This window comes from Lissotriton vulgaris, chromosome 1_1 (assembly GCF_964263255.1).
Source record: "Lissotriton vulgaris chromosome 1_1, aLisVul1.2, whole genome shotgun sequence".
In the NCBI taxonomy this organism is placed as follows: Eukaryota; Metazoa; Chordata; class Amphibia; order Caudata; family Salamandridae; genus Lissotriton; species Lissotriton vulgaris.
The window spans coordinates 116858113-116880494 of record NC_141685.1 but is presented as its reverse complement, the minus strand read 5'-3'; the positions used below and the strand labels follow the sequence as shown (position 1 = coordinate 116880494).

At 45.4% G+C, this 22382-nt stretch overlaps 1 long non-coding RNA gene across 1 annotated transcript in view; it reads right to left on the bottom strand.

Moving 5' to 3' along the window:
- Positions 1–19342: 19342 nt before the first annotated feature.
- Positions 19343–22382, bottom strand: part of LOC147737684 (uncharacterized) — a 43910-nt gene continuing 40870 nt past the window's right edge. The window contains exon 3 of the long non-coding RNA XR_015300734.1: positions 19343–19933. This is a non-coding gene — a long non-coding RNA (uncharacterized LOC147737684). The remainder of the gene's footprint in view (positions 19934–22382) is intronic.

Sequence of the window (22382 nt, the reverse complement as noted above, 5' to 3'; positions counted from 1 at the left end):
GTGGCCCACCACAGGGAGAGAGGAATATGACTCATAATATACCTAGACGACATTCTGATCATGGCACAGAGTCAAAGCACACTCAAGCAGCACCTCGTCCTCACGACTACGCTGCTTCAGAGCTTAGGATTTGTTATCAATCCGAAGAAGTCGGTGATTGTTCCGACTCAAGTGATAGACTTCCTCGGGTTTACGATAGACTTACAGTCAGCCCAGCTGTGCCTTCCAAAAGCGAAATTGAAGGATCTCAAGAAGGAAATCCTGAAGTTGTTGAACAGTCGAATGGTCACTCTCAGGGCAATTGCCAGAGTAGTAGAGATTTTAGCCACCTCAATTCAAGTGATATTCCCGGACCCTCTTCATTACAGGGCCCTTCAACGCCTGAAAATCAGGCACCTTCAGAAGGGATTGTCCTACTCGGACATCATTCCACTGTCAGAGGAAGTCAGAACCGAACAACAGTGGTGACTAGGTCATGTAGACGCCTGGAACGGCAGAGCAATATTCGCCTCTTAACCAGAGGTGATAATCGAGTCGGACGCCAGCAGTTAGGGCTGGGGCGCGCGCTGCGGAGACGTCTCCACAGGCAGCAGATGGTCTCAGCAAGAGCTATCCTTGCACATAAACTGCTTGGAACTGCTCGCAGGGCCGTTCGCAATACGGATACTCTCCCCGAGGCAGACCTCTTGTTGCATCCTCCTCCGCATGGACAATGTGTCCGCGGTGAGGTATATCAACAAGTTGGGCAGCACGAGGTTGTCTCTTCTTGTACAGATAGCCAAAGATTTTTGGCATTACTGCCTCACGAGTCAGATCTCAATGATGGCGGAATACATCCCGGGTCAATCCAATCAGGTGGCGGATTGGAATTCCAGGCACCTCAGAGATTACAGCGACTGGAAATTGCTTCCCATAGTCTTCCAGTGGCTTCAGAAAATTTGAGGTCCATTCAAGACGAACCTGTTTGCCTCCAGACTCACACATCAGATCCCTCAGATTTTCAGCTGGAGGCCGGATCCACTAGCGAAAGCGACCGATGCCTTTCTCCAGTATTGGTCGAATGCGATCCAATATGCGCTTCCCCCATTTTTGCTGATACCCAGAGTGATGACGCAGGTAATCAAACAACGGGCGGAGATAGTCCTGGTGACGCCGTGGTGGACGTCCCAGTCGTCGTTCCCCAAGTTGCTACAGTGGAGTTGCGATCTCCCCAGGATACTACCGGAGTCGGAAGCGCTGTTGCTGGGTCCTCGTCAGGAGCGGCATCCATTGATTCTGGAGGGCAGGCTCACGCTGATGGCATGGAGGCTTTCAGGGAACAGTGGCAAATGCCAGGAGTTTCGAGCAGGACTTCTGAATTTATCAGACAGGCCTGGGCACCTTCTACCAGAAAACGGTATTCCTCAGCCTGGAAGAACTGGGTGGATTGGTGCGAGGAAAGACATTTGGATCCTGTGGGGGCGGAATTACCCCACGTGTTGAATTTTTTGTCTGATAAGGCAGCGGACGGTCTGGCTTATCGATCGGTGAACAACTTCCGGTCCGCCATATCAGCGGGGCATGCACAAGTAGACGGGAAACCGGTAGGTATGCACCCGGTGGTTTGCAAATTGCTTAAGGGAATTAGGGTTGCCAACCCACCTAAACCCAAATATATGGGTCTGTGGGACGTTTTTTTAGTCATTTCCTTATTTAACAAATGGCCTGTTAATGCACTCTTATCTAGGAAGCAGTTATCGGCCAAGTTAGCCATGCTGCTTTGCCTGTTGTTGTGCAGACGTTCATCGTATGTGAGAGCACTCGACGTTACAGGTAGAGTATTTACCCCGGAAGGGGTTTCATTCAATATTACAGATCGTACTAAAACATTGTCACGCCATATTGATTATAAACCTTTTCCTGAAAATGAAAAACTATGTGTGGTACAATTTTTAAAGACATATGAGGAATATATAAAGGCCTTAAGGCCTCAGGGTTGTTGTCAATTGTTGATTGCACTGCAAAAACCATTTAAACCTGTGACGGCCACCACCATAGCCAGATGGCTTCGTTTCATAATGCAGGAAGCTAGTATTGACATACAAATATTTGGTGCTCATTCTGTGAGAGGCGCAATGGCATCAAAAACGTTCATGTTGGGTTCTACCATTCAGGACATTATGCATTGTGCATTTTGGTCCTCTGAGTCAACATTTAAGACATTTTATTATAAGCCGGTGGGAGATATTACTTCTGTGGTTTTTAAAGAGCGTTAAACTAGCATAAACTAAAGCCTCTGGTCCTGTAATAGAATCAAAAATTTGCTAGCATTCGCGACAAGAATTTTCAATTCTATTAAGGACACGGAGGTGAGGATTATCCCACCCGGCTTGGTAAAGTGTAACAAGCTTGCCCTCCCATATCTTCAGTGGTTACGGTTGTTTCATTTCCTTTGTTTCAGGATCAGACAAGAAGTCTGACTAGACGAAGACGGCTGACAGGATCCTATGCTTGAGGACCATATTTTCTTCCATGTTGGAGGAGTTATACAGTTATTCCAGTTTTCGTTTGGACTTGTGTTCACTACAAAGAAAGAGGAAGATGGCGGCATGCAGAGGGTTCTTATGGACTGTGGGGGCGTGCCTATACATGTGTGCATCATGGGAAATATAGTTTTGTTATAATGTTATTCATGAAAATATGCATTTTCATTGGCTGCTGTGATTTTGCAGTAAAGACTGAGAAGCATAATCCTCGCCTCCGTGTCCTTAATAGAATTGAAAATTCTTGTCGCGAATGCTAGCAAGTTTTTGATCCATGGATGAATGCCGGAGCCAGACATGCAAGATGCGTGCGATGTCAATAGAGCTCATGGGCTAGGCCCGAGCTGAATCTATGGATGAATGCCGCAGCCATATTTAAATGTTCCCTGTGTGCCCAAAGCCAGATCAAAAAATGAAATTCCCGGGTTACAGCGTCTGTTTAAACGCATCTTAATTAGAGCTCAAACTTCACATCCTAAACCAATTTCATAATACAAAAAAGTGATGCCACGAAATATGGCAACACTCGAGCCCTATTAATGTGTCCGAACCAATGAGGATCTATAAGCTGGCATAAATCTATAAAAATAGTTTGAGATGCCCAAGCAAATTGAAATGAAATGAAATTAAATGAAATGAAAATGTGATTTGTAGAGCGCTGCAGCTGCCCTGAGGCGTCCAGGCGCTAGAAACAGAGAAAGCCCTCATAAGGTTACTTTGTTTAAGCATTAAACAGGAGAGTTTTTAGCTGTTTGCGGAAGCTGGTTAGTTTGGGGTTGTTTCTCAGCTGCAGAGGGAGGGTGTTCCAGAGTTTGGAGACATTGTACGAAAAGGAGCGTCCTCCTGCTCTGGCTCTACAGATTCTGGGAATCTTGGCTAGAAATGCCGTTGAGGAATTCAAAATGTATCCAATCATACCATAAACTATATAAAGTCCTGTGTGCGTAAATACTCTGCAGTGTCGGCACAAACAAGCATTGTGTAGTCAGGCGGGGCTGCTTGTGCTGTCTCTGCCTCCCGTCATCAATTAGGAACGCCACTGCTTTGTTGCGCATGCGTACGATGCAAGGCATCGCGCGCATGCAACACAAAGAGTGCGAGTTAAGCCACCAATCACGACCCTAACAGGCATTGAAAATGCAATAGGGCTCAGATTTTACCCGAGCCCTATTGCATTTTAAATGGAAGAGCGGGCACGAATGAAGGCACTAACGGGAGGGGATGGGGGTGGTTGTGACACAAGAAGTTACAGACTGCGGGAGGGAACGAGGAGAGACAGGGGAACCAAATCTTTTTTTAAGTAAAGGGGCTGATAGCCTCGGAAGTGCAAAAATGACATCAGAGAAGTCAGGAGGCAGGACAAAAATGCCGAAAACCAATCAAAATGCAGACGTTTTCATTGTAGCCAATCAAAGTTATGCTCGGAAAGTGGGCGGAGCTTGCCTCGATATACTAGATACAGCATCTCTCGTCGAGACAGCTCATGCGCTGCCCAGGCGAAAATTAAAGATGGTAAAAGGACCTACAGTAAACAAATTTACTTTGTGTATGTCCCTTTTAGTGCGGCAAAAGGCAGTGCAGACATTTTGTAGCCTGATGAAAAGCAGTGCAGTGTGCACATATTTTTTCTTTAAGTTGTAAATACCTCTCGGGGCAGTAAAAAGCAGTGCAGTGTGCACATATTTCTTCTTTAAGTTGTAAATACCTCTCAGGGCCGTAAAAAGCAGTGAAGTGAACATATTTCTCATGCTATAATGAAAAGAAGTACAGTGCCTACAAATTTCTCGTAGTACAGTAAAAGAAAATGCAGTGTGTTCATAGTGATCTACCAGTGTCGCTGAAAAGCAGTGAGGTATGCACAGAATTCTTATTAGTCAGAAAAAATCTGAATAATGTTAAAAGATTTCTCAAATATTATACAGCAGTTCAGAATGCACAATCCATCGAGCACATATTTCTCATACAAAAAAAAAAACTTAGGGGCCCATTAGTATGGCGGGCCTAGTGGGAAATGGGACCGCCCGCAATACTAGCGGCGGTCCCGCAAATCCCATTAGGATGCGCCTGCCACTGTGGCGGGCGCATCCCGCATTTTTAACATTGCGGCGGGCGGTGCAGAGAGCACCGCCCGCCGCAATGCTAAAAATGCATGCTGTGCTTTTCAATGCACAACGTGACATCCACCGCGCGGTGCCTGCCATGTTGTGCATGGAATTGCAGGGGGGGTACCATAGGTACCCCCATGTGCACCCCCACCCCCCGGAGTCCTTGGGGGGCCCACAATGAGCTCCCCCTAGCAGACTCCGCATGCCTTACCGTGGCGGCGTTGCCGCCACTGAAGGCATTCCTAAAAGCACATTGTAATATGGCTGGCGGTGTCTGAAAGACATCGCCACCATATTGCAGCCTTTTCCGCCCCGGTCGCTAGACGACCGGGGCGGAAATGCGGCAGATTACTCATAGTGTAGTAAGACACAGTGTTTTCAAGATGTAGTACAACGCAATGCAATGCTCATAATTCCTATGGTGCAGTTAAAAGTAGTGCAGCTTGTACATATTTCTCAGTGTAGTAAGATGCTGTGCAGTGTGCACAGATCATTCATATTGCAGCATGATGCAGAATAACATGCACAAATTTCTTACGGTGTAGTTAGCACCAGGGCAGTGTGCACAGATTCCTCATAGTGCAGTAAGATGCAGTGCAATGTTGTCAGATTTTCTTTAACACAAATGATGCCCACAAACACCCCCATAGTAGAAGGAAAGCCCGCCAGGCCACCCTGATAGAAGAGACCAGCTCAGCCCCAGGGGCCCCGGATAGAAGAGCCCAGCTCAGCCCCAGGGGCCCCCGGATAGAAGAGCCCAGTTCAGCCCCAGGGGCCCCAGATAGAAGAGCCCAGCTCAGCCCCAGGGGCCCCAGATAGAAGGGCACAGCTCAGCCCCAGGGCCCCCGGAGAGAAGAGCCCAGCTCAGCCGCCCAGGGGCCCCCTGATAGAAGAGACCAGCTCAGCCCCAGGGGCCCCCAGATAGAAGAGCCCAGCCCCCACTGAGGGGCCCCCGGATAGAAGAGCCCAGCTCAGCCCGGCTCCTGCTGAGATTCCCTCCAGGATTATTCAGTCTATTTCTACAAACACAGCAGAAGGTGCTGACAATCTCCTACCTGAGCAGACACCTGTGCAGACATGTCCAGGCCCTCTCCTCCTCCTGGGGGGCTGATGGGGGGGTGGGGGGGGGTCTGAGGGGGGCAGGGGCAGGGGCAGATCTGGGGTCTGAAGATGGAGGTAACTGCCCACCAGACAGGGCTCCTTCCTCCTCTGCAGCAGGCTGGACACACCAGGGGAGGCTGGAAGTGATGTCACTCCCGCTGCTGATGCTGTCTCTGCCGCCGCTGACCCGGAAGAGGAAACCTTTCTATCTTTCATACAGTGTGCAAGTCCAGTGGGTTTCATCAGCAGGCGAGCAGCGCTCTCTGGTGGCCGCTGACGGAACCGCCGCCTCCAGGCTCCAGCAGTGAATACATTTCACACAAACAAGCATAAAGACCTGGGATTTCAGATGTCACATACGTGAATGTTTTTAAGGGTCCGGCAGTTCAAGTACAGGGCCTCACACTTGGCTGCTGTAGAAAAGTATTTATAGCTTCACTTCAGATGAGCATCTTCCAAACACTGATGTAAAGGACTTAAGAGTATTTACAGAAAGGTGACAACTGGAAGTGACAGTCTGTATTTCAATGAATATATCAGTATTTTGGTTAGTTTTGCAATTAAACTGGACAGCGTATTAATTTTTTAAAATTATTTATTTGCAGTTTTTTCAAATCCACAGCGTGGTACGTAGGAAAGTAAACAGAGGAAAATACCATGGAGTTATAAACACCAGATCAGTGACAATGCAGCATAAGTCATGTGTCAAAGCAACAATTAAAGAACATAGCTGCCAAGGTTTCATATTGCTATGTGTGACATTTTCATAATTTCATAATTTCAGTGTGATTATGAGTGACATTTCAATGACAATGAGTGACACTTTTTTCGCGAGAAGAAATCAAGCAATGAAGACGAGGGAAACATATTTAATTAAATAAAATCTTGAGCAACACAAAAATCTTTAAACTGCTGCAAAGCACCTGAAACGCAATAAGCCTCAGGCTGAGGCGCAGAGAAGTCTCAGGCATAGCCAACAGCTAGTGCGCTGTAGTGTTTATAATTTTATAAATGAGTCTCCCTCAACATTTAAACAGTTGTTTCGAAGTTTTTAAAGGAATGGCTTGTTCAACTCGAGGCAGCTCAGCACGAATTAGTAAACATAAAAAATAAACAACCTGTTCTGTTTTTCATCCACATGCTCCAATAATTGGTGTATTTTTGCTGCACTTTAGTTCAGCTAGCATTCATGTACCACACGTATACATCCGGGTACGAGCTGCCTCACAAACATGGGCACTACCTTCGAGAGACACCTACCAGCCTCTTGAGAGCGCTGAATTTAATTTCCTATCATCACCCAAGTAAAGCACAATTTTGTTGTTGGCTCGCCAGGATAAAGTCAAGTGAATACTAAGGGGGGGGGGAGGGGGCAGACTGTAGCAGTAGCACGCACCCCAGGCATTTTGGTCGAGGCAGCCTCAGTCTCTTTGAAGCACACACTTAGAGGCTCTTTATGATGGCGGCAGGATCGCCACCGATCCTTCCGCCATCAAATGTTGATTTACCCACCGCCAAATAAAGATGGCGTTGAGTACCGCGGTGGACGGAAAGTCCGTCCGCCGCATTTCTACCAGTGGCAATCATCTTAATTGTCTGGCAGACGGAGCAGGGGCACTAATATGGTGGCAGTGCCTACCAGGCACCATCCGCCATATTAGGATGTGGGAAATTAAAGGCCTTCACATGGCGGCATTGGGGATAGGGTCTAGGGGCCCGTTGAGGGCCCCCCGTGTATCTGGGGGAGGTGGGGTGCACTTGGGGGTATCTATGGTACCCCCTTACAATTCGCTGCACCTGGTGCCAGGCACCGTGTGGTGCCTGCCATGTGGAGCAGGGAAATGTTAGACATGCGGAATGCGACCGCCATGGTGGCGGTCACATCCTAATTTGCAGTGCGGGACCGCCGCAGGTCTGGCGGCTGGTCCAAAACCGCGGGGATGGTGGGCAGACTCAGGTCAGAACACCATCATAACGACCCCCTTAGTCACAGCCTCGTGGAGCCAGTGGGCAATTATGTGGAAGATGATAGGTCAGGTGTAGTGGCATTAGTAAACAGTGTCAAGTGAGCGTACAGGCCAGAGAAATCATGTTAAATCAGCCGGCCTGAGAAAGGTGTTGTGCCGTGCATGTTGTGCGTGAGTGTCACTGACTGACTGCTATGTGCAAGTTTGTTTTTGACTGCAAGTGTGGGGGTGACTCGTGTGTGTGTAGGCCATGGAGGTCAGAAGGCAAGTCAAGCACAGATTTGCAAATTGGTTACTGGCAGCAATTGTTATTTTATGGCCCTCACTGACTCCTAGCAGGGTTAAGCAAACAAGTACTTGAAATTAATTCAGTGGTGGCCAGCTCAAGAGCAGCTGCATTTCACGTGATGCCTGCCGCCTGGCTTCCCTCTCTCAGGCAGTGGACGCAACTTCACAGTCATGGGTCCCAGTGATCTGAGACCTCGAACTAACCACTCCATCAACTGCAGTCAGTCCGAATGTTCTAAGTGACTCCGCCGCCGCCCGGGGATGTGGTGAGACGGCTGAGAGTTGGTCAGAGTTGGTCAATCGCAACGCAGCGAGCCGCCGAGTTTCATTACCAGACCAGCAGCAGAGAGCACGTGTCACAGGAGGCAGCCCATGACAAGTGAAAGTAAGCTGTGTTACTGCGCAGTGATTCAAACCTGTCTGTACATTGTAGCAAGCAGGCAGCTCAGAGCCCAGCTCCCAAGCAGTCTTCTGAATAGTGCGGGCTGCCTGCTTGGCCCACTAACACTAGTATTATTATAAGACCAGCCTCCACTCGGTCCACGGCGCTTGACTGGCACAGGCGCTTTATGCGTGACTTCACATTTCAGTGCGGTGGTGCGGACCACCACACTGAAATGCGTTAGTCTAGCGCCTGATGCATGGTACTTTGCAGGACTGAAAGGAACAGCTTATTTCTAATTTTCTGTGAATGTGGCTTATTTCTTATATTTGACACGGTTTTATATCCTTGCACAAGACTGAAATTTAGGCACTAATTAGGTTTTGAGTTTCTGATTTAAGAGCACAACTGTCTCCTAAATTATCAAGATAGCGGCCTCTTCCAGGCTTTGTTTACAGTAACCACCTCCCTCTCTCAACAAAGATTCACTGACAAACAATAAAGTAATTTATCTTTGAAACAATAAATTCCTAAGATAGAGATATCAAATATGAACCAGAAATTTCTCACACACTTTGCATTGTATCATAAAAATGAGTGGGTGTTACTGGTCTGAAGAACAGGGGAGTGGCATTTCACTACTCAAAAATATTGTGCTCCTTCACATAGACCCCTATATCACAGTACGCTCGTCATCAGTATACCGTTGATTAGTGAGTGCGTCAACTCTTTGTAGCATTGTCATGCAAGCAGCCTTAAGTGCCTCGAAAGCGACATTAGTTTGGACCTGCATACATCAGAGCCCTCAAGAATCACACATCACGAGTGACATTAACACATTTGGGGGTCGGTCTGAAGTCTCACTCAAACCTAGCCCATTCTTCAAAACTATGGGGATTAACTAGAACTTCACACGTAACTACGCAGCACAAAGCAGACCCTCTGTCCCACATTTTGTTGGTAAAACTTTTCTCATATTTCACCATGAGTAATGCACACAGTTCCCTGAATGTTACATTGAATGTCTATTTTAGTGATACTTGGTTGTCAATCTTATCACTTTGCATGTGTTCTGATCATGTCTATAAATTCAGTAATGTCTCTTCCTTTGGTATTGTCAAAGTCAAATGTAAAGGGACAGCACTCCCTGTGTATATTTTATATACCTCATTTCATTATTGATTTAAAATATACAATGAGCATATTACAGGGATGGAAGTTTATCGACTCAGCAGAGTCCAAGATACTGTGTAAACTAGAACTTGTGATACAACATTGATAACAGGAAAAACAATAAATGAAATAACTCCTCTCGATACAGTTGATGTGGCTCTGAAGATCCCACAGATGATCAGGGAAGGAGGATGAGGGGGAACACAAGGGAATGTACATGGGAACAGGAACATTTAATGTCAGGGTGCAGGGCCCCATGGTCGCCCCCAAAAACGACAACTCCCACTATGAAGGCCATAGCCAGCTAACTCTAACAAAGGTGGGTTAAATACTGGAATATTTACATTTTGGGAAGCAAGGTCAGTTGGGCCATGAATTGCGGTGCGACCCCTAGGTTGGTGATTAAGCTATCCAAAATGGTGCCCCAGTAGCACAAAGTACCGTACAGTCCGGAGGAAATGCAAAATGTCATTAGCCGTGCACCACACCTTCAGCACCTCCAGGATTGGAATCGTCTGCCGTATGTGCTTTATAGATCTACTCCGGCGTCCAGTGCCAGTGGTGTAGGGACTTGACATAACTGAATTTCAACCTGACCTCCTGGGGGAAACTGCCATGATCTTGCCAAATGTCATGCCAGTCCTGCTCAGAGAGGAGAGGCCCAGCCTCTGCTCCAACAAACAGCATAGATTGTTGGCAGTGGTGCTCAAAAAAAGGCTGTCCGCAGCTGTAACATACAATCCTACCTTAGGGCCTCATTCTGATGTGGTTAGGAAGGCCTCTTAACAGTATTTACTGCGTCCAAATCAGATCGGGAATGTGTCTTTCCAACTGGGCGCCCGATTTTGATGTGGTTAGGAAAGCATTCTCACTTGGGTCCCGATTTTGATGCGGTTAGGAACATAGGCTCCCATTGAAGTCAATGGGAGTCCAACCAAATAATATCTGGAAGCGTCCAGGTGTATCATTCTCACTCCGTTCGACTCTCCTGATCCGATTTGGTTGGAAACCATTCCCAAACCCATTTGGTGGGAAAGCTTTCCACACCGCATCAGACTTGGGTCTATAGTATACTTGAATCCTTTCCACATCAGAGTGTAACGCAACATTGGGACAGTTTCAAGATCATAAGAGGGAGCACCCAGCATGTGTCGCAGGCTCTGCATGAGCTGTCGGTACTGTCAGTGATGTGATTGTGGCATCCCATAATCATGCATGAGATTAGCAAAGGGGGCCAACTCACTGTCCCGTATTATATCGTCAACAGATTGTATCCTTCTGGTCCTCCACTGTGCAATGGGAGTTCAGATCATACTTGGCCCCAAGCAGCTCCTTGAGAAGAGCAAGGGTCAGCAGTGCATTATATGTCTGAGCCAGGTGAAGCGTGAGGTCAGTCAACCAACGCTGTTATGCCTCACAGTGGCACTTATAGGCCGCCAAATCTTTCATCGGCCTTCCTGCCCTCTCATAGCACCTGTGCAGAGGAGATGGACCCAGTGTTCTCCTCCAAGTACTGGCTCAGATATTGGCACCGTCTGTGCTTGTCTTCAGGAGCCTTATACCATGCTGTATACATACACCAACGGGCCTGAGGGGTTTTCAACAATCAAAGTTTATGGTCGAGTAGCAGAAGATCATGATCAGAGGTACTGTTTGGGAGGATCAAGGCGTAAACGTTTACAATGGACGCAGGAGGTGAAAGTGTAGTCCACGTCCCTCAGGTGCGTCCATCGCCATGGATCCATCAAGGCACGATCATCAATAATGTCAGAGAGGATGAAACGGTCTCGGGGCTGCCTGGTCGTATGGTTTCTTTACTTGTCAAGGTGCCATATTCCAGCACCTCCCGTCATGAATACCCCGGCTGTCCCAAAAAAGAGAAGGAGTTTGGTCAGCCGCCGGGGCATAGATAGAGCCCACACACAAAGACTCATTGAACATCTGAACCTTGGCAAAAATATATCTGCCCGGGGGGTCCCGCCATGTCTGCAGTGTGCAAACCCCCAGGGATTTGTGAAAACAGATGTCCAACCCCCTCTCCCTGTGTTCCAAAGGAGTAGATGGGTGTGTAAGGGTAGTCTGGATCCTGCTGGCATGTGGTACCGTACTCATCCAATCCCTTCTGAGTTTAACATGTTCAATAGGGGACAGGTGTGTTTCCAGGAGCAATGCTACATCAAGGAGGTGTATCTTCTGAAATGATAAAATAGGTCAGGCTGGCGACATTAAGGGACATATTTACAAGCAAGTGGAGGAGTACGGCATTATCCTCCTTGGCTTAAGACCGTACTCTCCACTTCTGAAATGCAGGCTGCACCGTATTTACAAGTATACAGTGCAGCCCTACATTTCTTCCTGTGCTGGTGCTAGATTTAGCTGCCTAGTGCCAATGCAGGCAGCCTTGCACCATAGTGCAAGGGTGCCTGCGTTGAGGGGAACAGGCCTGCCAAGTACCACGCATTACAGGTTAGACTAACGCATTTAAAATATACAATGAGCATATAACAGGTATGAAAGTTTATCGATTCAGCAGTATTCGAAACATCCAAAGCCTGTGTGCCTGTAGTAGAGCCGGTATCCAATCCAACTGGAGCGGAAGCTTTCTGTGGTTGCTCTAAGAATGCCGACATCAACATGGGGATATGCTGAGGACAATGCACTATGTAGGCCTTTAACGGGTCCAGCAATACATCCACGTCCCGACGGCCACGTCAGAAACGCTTATTATACGCTATCTATAATGAAATTTGGAAAATCTCTCAACAAGAAGCTGCAGAGCGATTGCGTGAAATTGACAGAGTTAACTTAGGAAAGGCTTTGGCTGTGGTTGACAATGGAATGACCACACTGACATCCAGGATTTATTCCCTGGGCAGCATTGTATCTTCTGCTATTGATATAATGGAACAGGATTTGTCCATCTTACAACACGGACAGTTACGATCCATTCTATTTTTAAGCTGGCGCTACAATCTTTGCGCTCTGGTCATGTGCCCTGGCAATATATTAACAGTACGTCTCTATTCTCTGCATATAATCTATCAGAGAGACAAATGAGAATGGCACAAAGAGATGCAAAATATACAATGCTGTACATTGAGAAATTAGACCAATTACCTTTCACTGTGGCAGAGTCACCGTCCATAGAATGGTTAACTCATGGTCATATAACATTGCCAGTAACAAATGTATGTAAAATCTTAGGAGCAGGATGTTTGGTTAATGGGGGATAAGGGTGGGGAGTAATCTAAAAATATTTATTCCATTTTTTTAATATTTTTTTAATTTTATGTAAAAAGTTAGGAGCAGGATGTTGGGTTTATAGAGGGTAAGGGTGGGGAGTAATTTAAGAATGTGGGTTAAAAATGAACTTTAATAAAACAAGTATAAAAAGACAAATATTATTTCCAAAAATAAATTTGAATTCTCACATGTTCTAAACTTTTGAAGTTTTTTTTTTGGGGTGCTAATATTTTGATGTAAATTGTATAAAGTATTTTATAAATATTTTTTTTAATTGAAAAAATATTTAAATAAAAACACAGGGGCATATTAACAAGCACTAGCGATAATTATCGCTATTGCTTGGTTAGAGACAAAAAATTACCGCTGAGCTGCGGCGATTTTTATCGCAAATAAACCTTGGTATTACCAAGGTTTATCGCAAATGCAAAAAAAATCGGCCGCAATGCATGAATATCGCTGAAAAGTCAGCGATATTCATGCATTAGCAAGCTAATGCTCTTAGCCATGTTATCCATCTCCCATTGGATAACATGGCTAAGAACTGCTCAGGGCAGGTGTTAGATTTTTGAGATATTCACGCTTAGCGCGAATATCTCCAAAAGTTGGTAATAGGAGATAGCGATGTTAGCGACTGTTTCCAGTCGCTAACATCTTGGCACGCCCACTTTGCATGTCATTAGTGATAAATATCACTGACATGCAAAGTGGGGCCCAAGATGGTCGCTATCTCCTACTAGCTGTCGCTAACTGGTGTTAGCGACAGCTAGGTAATAGGGAGATCATTCTATCTCCGCTTTCTTGGCTTTTAAAGCCAAAAAAGCGGAGATAAACCCCCTTGATAATATGCCCCAAAATGTACAAAATATGGCGGTGCCATACCAAAACAACCAGCGGAAACCAAGTTACTTGAAGGTTGGTTGGTTTCCTAGCGTCAGCTCTAACAGCAGTGGTTTAGGGAACTTGACTCTTCCCCCTTCAAGAGTTTGACACCAGCCGCTCTACTAGTGCTACGTGTACTGTCAATAAATTACTGTAAGAGGGCCAAGGGTCATAAGCACTCAACACACATGCTCTTCCAGAACAAGGGAATGCCTGTCTCCTATGCACACTAAGCATTTCTGGACAAGAACCGGTGAAGTTTCTGCCCACACATGGGATCGAACTAGCCTTTGTGAATCTGTCACTCTGGGCCTGCGATCGGGGTCAATCAGCAGCCCTAGTTTTGTTTCATTTGCCTGAAGTGTTCACCCACCCGTCTTCTCCAGGTGTTGATGAAAAGGGTTGGAATAAGTTGGAGTTGACAGAGGGAGTGTCTGTTGTTCGCTTACAAGTCTTCTACAGGTATTGCTGTAGAGAATAGAATAGGTTGGGTTTGTGAGAGAGTGCTTAGTGTTCACTCGCCAGCCGTCTGCAGATCCTGCTGGAGAGAGTTAAGAATAGATTGGGTTTGTGAGAGAGTGCTTAGTGTTCACTCGCCAGCCGTCTGCAGGTCCTGATGGAGAGAGTCTAGAATAGGTTGGGTTTGTGAAAGAGTGCTTAGTGTTCACTCGCCAGCCGTCTGCAGGTCCTGCTGGAGAGTCTAGAATAGGTTGGGTTTGTGAGAGAGTGCTTAGTGTTCACTCGCCAGCCGTCTGCAGGTCCTGCTGGAGAGAGTCTAGAATAGGTTGGGTTTGTGAGAGAGTGCTTAGTGTTCACTCGCCAGCCATCTGCAGGTCCTGCTGGAGAGAGTCTAGAATAGGTTGGGTTTGTGAGAGAGTGCTTAGTGTTCACTCGCCAGCCGTCTGCAGGTCCTGCTAGCGAGAGTCTAGAATAGGTTGGGTTTGTGAGAGAGTGCTTAGTGTTCACTCGCCAGCAGTCTGCAGGTCCTGCTGGAGAGAGCTTAGAATGGGTTGGGTTTGACAGGGAAAGAGTCAATGTATGGCTGACCTTTTCCATGGTGGGGCACTGTTAGCAGATAAATGTACACACTCTTGCCAGTAGTACTAACAGTGTTGATCACCATCACCGTTCCCTTGTAAAGTTTACATGTTTCTATTACTTTCATGTTTTACATCACAAACCTTGATTTACAAACCTGTGCTGAATATACCTAGCTGGCAGTGCATCAGGACATAGTGGGAGGGGCCTGATCCAGTCACTTATTGCGATCAGTGAGGATGATTAAGTGGTGATAAACAGATCCGACATTGAAATCCAACGGCTTTAAGTCTCTGTGCTCTCCCCTTTAAGATTTGGCTAACCAACAGTGTTACATCAGGCCCCTCACACCTCTCCGATGAGGAACACCCTAGACCAGTGGTCTTAAAACCTTTTAATACCACACCCCCCTTCCTCCCAGCAATCATAGGGCACCCCTTAGAATTTTTCACAATTATTCTATTAAATTGTCAATGTTTAACTATGTCTAGACTTATTTAAGCAATGCAGTTAAGTTCTGTTTTAAACATGCAATCAAATGCATGATTGCCCAACATACTGTTCTAGTCAGACAGGCCTTACTATAGCTTAATAGCCCGCTGCCGAGGGCCTGCGGCTCGGGCCAAAAACTCAGGTTCAGGATCTTTAACAACCGGTATACCCTGAGGCAGAAAGACTATAAGGCTATTAGAATATTCCATCCACTGAGGGTAGAATGTTCTAAATTAAAAAGGAAGAAACATGAAGACAAACATTGGAACATTGGAGGTCAGAACAGATATTGGTCTCAGGCTCACTGTGCCATGGTATTCAAGCTAGCCTGGCTGAGGAGGAGCGATACCTCAAAACTGATCCTAGGATGCTTGTTTCTAGTCCAGGGAGGACCTGCCTTGGCAGCTAGGGCTGGATTGTTTCCATGAGGAGCAGGTTCAAGACTGATTTGCATATGGCTGGCTCTAAATTGGTGTGGCATGGTGTGCAAAAGTACAATGGATTGAACCCAGATTTCTTGACTGGGAGTCAATTTTTGATTTGTTCCTCGTTCCGTCCATCATTTGTGTGTCTTTTGCTTTCTCACCCTAAGTGTGCCGGGTATACCCAGACTTGGGTCCTGGGCTAACTGTGCCACTGTTTTAAGCTTCTAACTATAATGGGGTGGCCCAGTGACCCTCAGAACCTGGGTTCCAAGATTATACAAAAACAATGGCTCTGTTGGGTGAAAAGTCAATTTCTTTGTAAACCTAAATGGTAGGCAAAACTATCAATGTATTTCACAAAGTTTTTTAGAAATACATAATCACCCTGGAACAGAATTACTTGTTGAGGGAGAAAAGGGGAAAGAAGGAAGAAACACACACCATTTTGGGATTTAATCAAAAATATTCTTAGTTTTAGAAAATCTGACATAGATATAGCATTGGTAAACATGGGAATGGGTTGTCCAAATCAAAATTAGCATAAACGTACAAATAACAGATACGTGCTTAGGTGAATAATAGTGACAAGTGATGTTGACTGTGTGTGGATACACAAATACATAAAAACAAATAAAGATCAGTCCAAAATTCAACATCAATTTGTTTCAACAAGTACATATGTTTTCTCCTATTGTCGTTGAAACTTGGTATGGACTGATTAGTAGCACCACGTTGACGTTTCGACCCTATAAGATGGTGCTGGCTTTATCGCAACTGTGTCGGGTCTTCATAAGGACTAAAAAGCAGGTGGACAACCTGTTGGTTTTGAATCTTTCAGCGCCTATTTCTATATAGGCAGGAGGGTGGGGATGTGTCAGCCGACACCATCCACGACCAAGGGTTCAATCGCAGTATCTTGTACAGTAAATGCGTAAAATTTCTCCACCAGCCGGTGGAGAAAAATGGAAGATTTAAATTAAGTGCCGCTTGTGCGATCACTTCAGGATAAGATCAAGGAACGTCTCTCTCCTTCACGATCTGGCGATCAATGCGATAAAGCCAGCACCATCTTATAGGGTCGTAACGTCGACGTTGTGTTCGAGTTGGAAAAAGGAAGTTTGGAATTGGAGTCTGGAGAAGTTTTGGAGACAGAGGAAATTTGGAGCTTATTATTTATTGTTTTTTCGCAGTCACAAAAGAGGAAGATGGCTGCTGCTCATGGGGACTTATACATGTTCTAAGTTCTGGAATGTTTTAAAGTATTCTAAGTTCTAAGATATTGTTGCTGCTGTGTTTGGGCGGTAATAAAAGGGATATGCTACTAATTTTTTCCATCTCTTCTGAAAACCTTAACACCTTTGGAACCCTTTCCTGAACTGGCACATAGATAAAATCTATCCTGTATCCAACTACAGTTTCCAAAATCCAAGGATCCTGCGTTATCTCTTGCCATCTGGAAAGAAACTGGGCTAGTCTGAAACACTAAAAATGAAATGCGAGGTTTTGTGATGTGCTTGGATTTCTATCTCACAGAATAAAAACCAAGAATGTTTCTTTACCTTTAGGCCACTTTGTGCTAGTCTCCCAATAGGTTCCTGATATTTCCTGTTTTTCCTAGCTGTAGGGAAATAAACAATAGCACAGAATAGACACTTAAGTTGATGCCGGAATGCTCGCTGATTTTTTTTAGGTTTGAAGATTGATAAAAGCTTTTTGCACGTTCACTGCCATGATATGGCTTTTCTCCTGTGTGTCTTCGTTGATGTATAGAACTATGCACAAGAAAATGGGCCGTTAGTGCAAGATTGGTTGTACTGCACTTACACCTAAGAACCCAAAATCCCTCGACCGACTAGCTATAGTGTCTCATTAGCTCCCCAGACTATCCGAAGATACCCAATGCTTAGACAAACCCAGAACACGGAACTCCCGACCTCTCAGAGTCGTCGTAGCAATGCACACCCTTTTGCTCACTTGCCTGTGCTTGTCCACACCAAACAATGCAGAGTCTATGTAAAGTTTAAAGTGTTTATTTTTTAACTAACAAACTGTGCGTAGTTCTATGATGCAGTCAATGAGCTAGCACCAGAAGAATAATACATAAGATAAAAACAATGATCAAAGTTACAATACCATAAAATAAGAAGGGAGATCATTCTGAATGACCAGTGGATATTACGGCTATAGCGCCTAGACCACCCTCCCCTGGTAGGAATATGTATATTATATAAAAGAAGATCTCTGGGCCAATTCTGGGGAACCCCTCATCTTAGAACGTAGGAGTAAGGTTACATCATAGGTTCAGCAAGGCTCTAGTCTTCCGTCTGTCTCGAGAAAGCTGCTGCGTGTTAGTAAAATGCAAGCATTTCTCAATCGTGCAAAGAAGTGCCTAATGTTATGTCTAGGTAGTGCGGATTGACCAGAAGTGGAACGCACAGTGGCTTGTTTATCGACCTTGTACGCAATGAGCAAACTATAACAATATGAGCTCATGTGGGCACAAAAGTATTTTGCACAAGAAGATACAGAGTGTTGTGCGCAAAAATAAAAAGACACGTAGATAAAATGGTTGCTACCTCAGGCTAACTTTAGCAAATAATAGCGTGACACTAGGGGCCGCACTACAGTTTTTGTCCAGTGTGTGCTCGCTGATGCTGTTTTAGGTTTGTTAATTGACAAAAGCTATTCCCACATTCACTGCAATGGTATGGTTTTTCTCCAGTGTGTGTTCGCTGATGAATCCTTAATGTTGAAGATGTAATAAAACTACGTCCACATTCACTGCAATGATATGGTTTTTCTCCTGTGTGTGTTCTCTGATGGAGTTTTAGGTGTGATAATCGACTAAAGCTCTTTCCACATTCACTGCAATGGTATGGTTTTTCTCCCGTGTGTGTTCGCTGATGTCTATGTAGGACTGATGAGAGACAAAATCTCTTCCCACATTCATTGCACTGGAATGGTTTTTCCCCAGTGTGTGTTTTCTGATGCTCCTTGAGGTACCATAATCTACAAAAGCTCTTCAGACATTCACTGCAATGATATGGTTTTTCCCCTGTGTGTGTTTGTTGATGATATATTAATCCTGAAGATGAACTAAAACTACTTCCACATTCACTGCAAGGATATGGTTTTTCGCCTGTGTGTGTTCTCTGATGCAGTTTTAGGGGTGATACATCTATAAAGCTCTTCCCACATTCATTGCACTTGAATGGTTTTTCCCCAGTGTGTGTTCGCTGATGACTCATGAGTTTTGATAATTCTATAAAACTACTTCCACATTCACTGCAATAATATGTTTTTTCCCCTGTGTGTGTTTGTTGATGATACATTAATCCTGAAGAGGAACTAAAACTACTTCCACATTCACTGCAAGGATATGGTTTTTCTCCAGTGTGTGTTCTCTGATGCTGTTTTAGGTGTGCTAATTGATTAAAGCTCTTCAGACATTCACTGCAATGATATGGTTTTTCTCCTGTGTGTGTTCTCTGATGTTGTTTTAGGCCTGACAATAGACTAAAGCTCTTCGGACATTCACTGCAAGGATATGTTTTTTCCCCTGTGTGTGTTCTCTGATGACGTTTTAGGCCTGATAAATATATAAAGCTCTTCCCACATTCATTGCACTTGAATGGTTTTTCCCCAGTGTGTGTTCGCTGATGACTCATTAGTTTTGATAATTCCATAAAACTACTTCCACGTTCAAAGCAATGATATGGGTTTTTCCCCTATGTGTGTTCGCTGATGCTTGTTTAGGCCTGATAATTGACTAAAGCACTTCAGACATTCATTGCATTTGTATGGCTTTTCTGTGTGTGTTCTCTGATGCAGTTTTAGTCTTGGTAAATATACTCTGTGTTTTATATAGCAGATCCCCCATTTCTTTTAACTTTCAGTTAACTGTGGTTTTCGCTGGTTGCTGTGGAATGGCCTGAAAGATCCATTCAATACACCTTTAGCACTGAATGGTGGCCTGATATCACTTTAGGAAGCAAAGTACTGCTGTAACCACCTCATGATCAGAGCTGGTATTGGACATGTTTACACAAAAAGTGGTTGATCAGTGTTGCCTTAATTTTCTAGGGGGTAATTTCTTCATCTTGAGGCACGGAGGTGACAGCTGAGACTCGTAGAATCACCGAATTGCCCTTGACGGTACTTCAAAGATCTGTCAGTTTATGTTCAGGTTCGGCTGCCTCTGTCGGCACTTATGTTTTCCTGAATACTGGAACTCAATGTTTCTGACTTTGCTTTTGCAGATTTACAGTATTATCTTCATTATTCCTAAACATTTTGTGCAATCAAGGATTGTTTTCTGTCGGATGTAAAAAGATTTAAATTACTTAAATGGAAAATACCAGAATGTGCATATACAATTTTTAATTGATTGTAAAAGCATCTCATTTATTACTATTGTTGAAACTTATGAAGACATATTTAAGACACATTTAACCATACGGAGATATTTGCATAACAGTTCCTTTGAATACGCCACATCTTATTTATTTCAGCAAAGGGGTCATAGAGTAACTTAGCTAAAAAAGGGCGCTATACAGCACTCATATACTAGTTACAGCTTTAGGTAGATGCATATGGTCAAGGTTTTGTTAAAACAAGAACAACTCTTAGAGTAAGAGAAGGATCAGGAAGACTCAAGACAGCAAGGTGGATATCAGAATGTTGTGCCATGCATAAAATCCTATTATTCACTGAGGTGCCTGGTTTCATTCACTACTAACTACTAACTCTTTTTTCAGGAGGATTCCCCTCACTGTTATCTCAAGGCTTGATTACGGGGGCCTTTTGTGCGCTGATTGTGTTTGGGGCCCTTGTGGCGTAAAGGGGCTCTATCTGAGCCTTGTAGAACCTGCATCATGTATCGACCCTCTCCCCATATAAAGTCCCTGCCCAATCTAAAATGTTGGCACCTCTAAGACTCTAGGAATCTAGATATTGACAAAGAACTTAGCATGTCCTTGTGGACATGAAAGAAGGACCATCATGTTCTGTTGCTTTAAAGTATTTCTAAGGTGGAGGCCATCTTAGAATGTTGTTGTTTACTAATTCTGCTTACATTTCCAGACTGGCTGGGTCTATCGAATTTCCAAGTGCATCCTAGTCCACTGTTCATCCTATCGCCCCTATCCCTCTCTTCTGGATTCTATCTTCCTAATTGCATAATCTAGTTTGACCTAATGTATTTCAACTTCCCTTTTTTAGGTCTCGCAGATGTAAAAAGCAGGCGTAAGCCTGCTGTCTGCGAGACATCTTTTGTTGGCGTGTTCCGATGAATGTGAGACAGGGGATGTGCACGAGTTTCCCATCGGCGATTTCACCTCGTGGGCGCGCACGCCCAGCCGGCGCAGTGCACATCCCCCGTTCTCAACATTCACCGCAAGTCAGCTTCTGGCCATCGCGCGCGTACACATACAGGCAAAGTCAGCTTGCGCACACACATTCTCCCCCCCCCCCCGCGCACACACATGCACCCCTCTCCCCCACCACTCACGGGGCTCACGCGCACAGACACACAAATCCCCCCCTCCACTCACCGTGCTCTTTTGTCCCGTCCCCTCGCTGAGCTCCTTTTCTCCGGCGCAACGAGCAACACCAGCCTTTTCCGGCACGTCACAGGCCCCGCCCATGTCACGGGCAAGGATGCCTGACTTCCTGGTTTCGCTCCCTTTCTTCACTCCAGCTCGCGTCGTGAGCTCGCCTCGCATCATCTACGCTTGCCGCTAAGAACGCTAAAAGCACTGCATTTGCCAATCTGTACAGCTAGGGGGCGCGCGGAAACACAGAGCGTGATTATTTTCCAGGGCCATCGCGCGAACAGACGTGATACAGAACGATAGAGGACGAAGACGCTTACTGGAAGTTAGCGTTTGAGACCCTTCGTTTCGGAATTGGTTGTGAAAGTGAACAAAACGGGCGTATTGCGGCCATTCAGCTTACTGAAGCCTCTATTTTTCTTAACTAACATATTTTTAATTATATGTATATTGATCGTTTCCCATTCCATCATGGCCGTCTTGTCAGGCTTAATTAGACTCCGTCTTTACGGTAGGCGGAATACGAAACTGAAGTCTGCGCAAGTGTGAGAGAGTGCCACCTACTGTAGCGCATGCGCTTAGATTGTATTTGTCTGAACCTGTACGCACGGGGAATGTTCCTGATAATTGGCGCTGCGAGTTGTCGTGTGTCCGGCTGACAACGAACGGGGTTACCAGGGTCTCCCTAGACAAAGATGTGAGTCTTCTGAGTCCAGGATTACTTTTTAGCAAGTGGTCTCTTTTGTGGCTCCTGAAAGTCTGTGATAGAAGAAGCTAACGTCTTTCATGTTAGTTTTTGGCACTGGGACGTTAAGAGTTGATACTTTTTGTTACGAGAGGAGTATACCTTTGTTGATTTGTCATTTTTTTCCCCTGGCAAGTAAAACTCTTTAACTGGGAATAGTCGTTTCCGATAGAGGAACGTGATCTTGGAGATGTCTTTAGCTATTCTAAGGTGGGCTAATTTATTAGACAAACGCACGTTGGAAGATTTAAGCAAGCAGTTTTTCGGGGGAATTCTGAAGGCTGTACACGGCATGCACACACGGACACCACCACTGGCATGCACACACGGACACCACCACTGCCATGCACACACGGACACCACCACTGCCATGCACACACGGACACCACCACTGGCATGCACACACAGACACCACCACTGCCATGCACACACGGACACCACCACTGCCATGCACACACGGACACCAC